Raw genomic sequence first — 5777 nt, forward strand, 5'->3', positions numbered from 1 at the left:
GTGGGGAGAACAGCCGCCGCCTGGCCCCGCGGGCCGCCCCCCTACTCTCCCTACCGCCCGACTGAGTCCTGCCTGCTCGGGGCCAGGCCGGACTCTCACTCACCCCGGCCCCGCGCTCCCCCTGCGTCTCCGGGGCCTCCCTCCAGCGCTTGCGGAGGGAGGAGGAAGGGGATGGGGGTTGTTTTTTTGCTCTGCCCTCCCCCCCCCCGCCGCGTCCCGATATTTGACCTGGGTGATCTGGTCACCCTAGTAAGAGTGTAGTAGTAGGATTTTATGTTTGTATAATTTAGAATGAAGGATAAAGAATAATAATGTAGCATGTATTAAATGTATTGATGTATGATTTGATCATATCCTGCCAGCCACCCTTTTTGAATCGGGGAAATGGCCTAATGGGCCATTGGTAAAGATGCATCAGCCAGAATCTGTGTCTGGGCTGATTTCAAGGCAGTAACAGACCTTTTAGAGTCACCACTTTGTTGTTGGTTTAGCATTTTAAAATAAGAATATGATTGTTTTTCTCTTGCATTGCAATTTGATGTTCCTGATCAAATGTTCTGTGTAAATCAATTCGGTTTTGTGTGTGAATGAGGAATGTGTGCGTTAGAAGATAAGTGTGAAGGCCGTCACCGAACCAGACGTTCTAGGGAGGAACTGAGGACAGACGCCAGAAGATTACAACATGCAAATGTCGGAAGAGGGCAGATTGACGACTCTAAAGATGAGACAGGCACCTATCAATGGGGACAAGAAAGTTGTGATCAAAACCAGCATGGAGTAACTCCCTGAGAGACTTAATGAAAGAACAAGATAAAGAATGAGAAGGACAATTTAAGAAAACAAGCACTCGTCAAACAATTGATTACAGCATGATGGTGCAAAACTCATTGGTCCCAGTGAAGAAAAAAAAAAAAAAAATCACTATATAAACAGGGTGCCTTGCCATGAAACTTTGGGTTTGTCCTGCAAAGACTTCCCCAGAGCATCGTGTGACGACCGACAGAAGCTGGCTCCTACCTACCCGTGATCAACCTAGCTGGCCACTAGATTGAGCCAGACTCTGGACTGGTAACTATAACATCGACTGGCAGGACAGTGTGTGTGTGACTGAATGCATATGCTAATTGTTGTATCTTCAATAAAAGTGGCGTATTGCCTTTTCCCCTGAAAAAGATCCCGTGTGCTTCTTATAAGCATAACAAGAGGAGTCCTATTTAAAATATCAGCTTAAGGACAGCCCCACTGAAGCTTCCATCTGATCTGGAGACTTGCACCAAGGCATAGTGAGTGGAGAAGGTGTTGACTGAACTTCAACTGAGGAATCATATTTTGCAAGAAGTTCTTGATAATTAGCAACTCGTAGTTGAAGCATCACCAAGGATGCTTTGAACAAGAAAGACCCACTTGCAGAGAAGTTAGATCTTGTCTGTTGCATAGCATGGACAATCAGACACCCTGGGATGGAATGCTGAAAAAAAATAATTACATCCATCAGAACCTGGTATCTTCTGTCTGTATACTTGGAGATCACAGGGACACATGCAGGATTAGCTCATATAATCTTTGCCTGTTCTAAAATCCCCTACTTGATTGGTAAGGCCATTCTACCCAACGATTATGGCTATAGCATGTCCAATAATTTATGCTGCTTTTCTGAGGGATATACAGAGCACCTGCTAACATCCTCATCAGATCCCAAAAAACTTTTAGTTCATCCAATGGGGCTATAGAGGGAAGCTTAATCGTCTTTTCGGGGGACAAGGAATAAATAGCCAATGGTTGGAGGTCTTCTCTGCCAAGCTCTTGTTCCTCCTCCAACACTTGTTACCAGATTTGGTACTGGAGCCAGCTGGCTTAGTTGCTTTGAGGAAAATTATCTTGGAGTCTGCTGAGGAAGCCATTTTCCTAATGTATGGACGGATAACCCCAAGGAGGCCCTTAGGGCCTGTAGCCAATGATTTTAGTTTAGTATCCATTTATTGTGTGATGTTATGATTAATCAATGTTATATTACATATATTCATTGTATGTTATAATCCTACAAATCAACTCTGATGAAAAGTATAAGACTGATCAGTATTTAGAGGAACTATGTAGTAGACATGAGTAGGACAAGCTGAAACGCAAGAAACTGTGGGTTGATGCCTGCAAGACTTTAGCTTAGCTATTTCAGGGCTTAGAGACAAGAAATGATGGCGCAAGTCAATGACCGAGAAATAACCCGAAAGATTATGGGGAAAAAGAGGTACCAACTGGTAATATTACAAAAGTATAGCTGGGAAGATTAAATTTAAATTATAAAGTGCTGTAACAACAAATATTGTATCCAGTATGTGCCTTAACTGTGAGATAAAGGTGGTACGTCAAGAACAAGAACCTACACAGCCTATAGAATTCGGGGTCTCTTGTGTTTCTAGGGGACACAGACCAATAAGAAAGAGAGGGTTGACACTTTCATGTACATAGGTAGAATGTAGGTATAGACAGACTAACAGTATAAAAAAGGGTGCCCAGAGTAGGCAAACTGAGCTTCCTATGGGAAACTCCAGCAGGAACAACTCCTGTATTGATGGTCAATCCATAACACCATCTAGGAGGATGTATGTCTGTAGGTATAATTGATACATTGTTCGTTCTGGATCTACAGTCCATAGGAACACATGAAACCATAGGCAAATAACACATACAGTTACAAGAGCATCTATCTTTTAGTACTTTTATTAAAGTTACCAATAAAGTTATAAATGTCACAGCATATACAATTCCTAAAGATAAGTACAATGTATATGGTTTCATGTGTTCCTATGGACTGTAGATCCAGTACGAACAGAGATAATTCTGTTGAACTTGAGACTGTAGCTGCCAGAGCAGAACCCACTGGAGTACAATTAACATTAAATAAAATAAAAGGCTACAGGCCCAAGGTTGGTCAAGTTACTGAGGGGAAAGAGGGCACACAGGAGGGTACCAGTTCAGTGGTTCCTTCTGGATCCAGATTAATGCGTGCCTCTAAAGGATTCCTCCCTCGACTGCCTGTTCACATCCCACTGGGTTATCCACAGTGGGGAAGGGTCACATTCCAACAAGAATAGTCTGCTACATTCTCCTGAAGAGGATGAGAAAGCTACGTCCTCATCCCTAGAGGGGGCATGCCAGTCCAGTGTCCCCCAGCTGAGCGAGGACTGTGGCCAGTTCGAACAGGTGATGAAAGGAACCAGCTCTTAAGTCGGTCCAGGACTGGGGAATCTGGTACCGGGCCAAGTCAGTTGGTGCCAAGAATTGCCTCTCTGCCAGCAAGATTTTCTATATAGATGAGTCCATCGGTGCTGCATGTGTCACTAGGGCCCCGGTGGTAGGTACTGATTAGCCCAGCACAGGTTTCCTTGGTATCGCTGCTGTCAGAGTAATCTGGTGAATGCACACAGTGCCAGAGAAGGGCCAGCTGCCTGAGCAATACCAGTAGCAGTGCAGTGCTGTGTGAATCAACCATCTGTGCATATTTCACCTTAGTGCTTGGGTTAGGCTCAATCTTAGGATATGATTTTTGTCTTGTGACTGGAGAGGGAGCTGCACCTTTGATCTTTGGTGCTGTGCTACCTGTGGCCCCTTTCCTGGGTTGGTGGCAGAATGGCACTAGAGAAGTGAGAGTGTCCAAGAAAAGGTGGTCTTTCCAGTTGCTTGCCAGGATCTGTAAATGTCTGCAGAGATACCTCTAGAAGATGTAGCTTCAATCTGCCTTCTCAAGCCTCTAGAGTGTGCTTTGAAAACGTCTTGTGCAAGGACCAGTGTTCAGACATGTGCCCCTCTCCTAAGCACAGGAAGCACCTCAAGTGGCTATTGTTGACAGGCCCTTCTGAATGGCAAGAAAGGCAGACCTTAAATTCTAGAGATTTGCCATCAGCCACTTTAGGCCTATGTCTGGTCCTGGTGCAGGGGGGCAAGAATCCGACCAACGCCCTGAATCTCACTAAAACTTACTTTTATTTTTACTTTGCTTTTTTTATTTTTACACAAATGTGTAAATTAAAAACTTGTCTATATAACTAAAAAAAAAAAAAACCACCACACCTCAACAACAATAGGTCTAACTAAGTCTCTCTGCAGGTGAAGACATGTGGATACCGCAGAATTCTGCCTCGCAGCCATGGGGTGGCAAGTTTAGGCCCCCCCTACTCCTTATGCCCTCAATTATGGTGGTTGCTAGGGCCTAGGACAGTGGTTCTCAACCAGGGGTACATTTACCTCTGGGGGTACTTAAGAGGTCTTCCAGGGGGTACATCAACTCATCTAGATATTTGCCTAGTTTTACAACAGACTACATAAAAAGCACTAGTGAATTCAGTACAAACTAAAATTTCATACGATTTTTTATACTGCTCTATATACTAGACACTGAAATGTAAGTACAATAGTTATATGCCAATTGATTTATTTTATAACTATATGGCAAAAATGAAACCATAAGCATTTTTTTCAGTAATAGTGTGCTGTGAGACTTTTGTATTTTTATGTCTATTTTAGAAGCAAGTAGTTTTTAAGTGAGATGAAACTTGGGGGTACGCAAGACAAATCAGACTCCTACAAGGGGTACAGTAGCCTGGAAAGGTTGAGGACCACAGGATTAGGACATAAGCACAGCCCCAATGGCCACTGCTATTCAAAATAATACAATTTCACACAGTGTGGGCCCCATTCACAAGTCAGCCCCACACACACACCAAGAATGGAATCAGTGTGGACAATCACTAAAAAAAATATTTGTTTAGTATTTTCTATCAGCTACAAGAGATCTTTAGGTCCCTACACTGCCTGGCTCATTGTGACTGTATCTTTACTTCTTTTGAAGACAAAGCTAAACAAGAAGAGTAAAAATTAACAGTTGCTCACATTTGTGATTTTCTTTGCCTTTTTCAGCATATATCAGGAGGCTCTCATTGCACAACTTCACATGAGCAAAATAGCCTAAGATTTGATTGAAGGACTGAAGGTTAAAAATCTAGTTACTAATTCACAAAATTCCACACCCTAAGAATCCACATTCGTCCTGTGGCTGCACTTTTCTGCCAGTTCACAAACCAGGGAGTATACCAAAAACAAGACTATCTGCCCTCATCAGGCAACATCATATTTTGGACCTGTCTCTGTTTTGAATGTTTTACTTTAAACATGCAACAAACAAAAGTATATCTTAAAATAAAGTGAAAGTCAGATTTTCTAATTACCTGATATTGGAAGGTTTAAAGAAACCCTCTACAAATAGCATCAGCTAGACAGTGAAGATAAAAGCTTGTCTGAAATACAAGTATTTATATTATTTTCAGCTTGCAGAGCAGAGTAAGAGGAAAGTTCGTAAGTGAAACAGCACCCAGTCTCAGAACAAAGCCAACCCCCAAGACACCCACAGACATTTAACAAATTTTTATTTATTTAATAGGAAAAACAGAATTGTAAACATCTACATCAAAAAATCTCACTAACAGATACTAGAGAAGAATGGTGCAAATTTTCCCACTGTTAAAAAAGCTTCTGGATAGCTCCATGCTGAAGAGATTTCATGTTGCCTTACCTTGCCTTGTTTGGAAGAGGGCCATTAAAAAAACAAAACAAAAAAACAAAAACAAAAAACCTCTCAGAAACATTATATAATGTATCATTTATATAAAACCACATTCCAGGAATACTGAATATCTATGAATAATCATGTATTACTAAGAGTACTGCTCCACACCACAATAAAGTGTTCATACAAATTTAAGAATTTAGCTATTCAGTGAGTA

Source organism: Emys orbicularis, chromosome 11, assembly GCF_028017835.1.
Source record: "Emys orbicularis isolate rEmyOrb1 chromosome 11, rEmyOrb1.hap1, whole genome shotgun sequence".
Classification (NCBI taxonomy): domain Eukaryota; kingdom Metazoa; phylum Chordata; order Testudines; family Emydidae; genus Emys; species Emys orbicularis.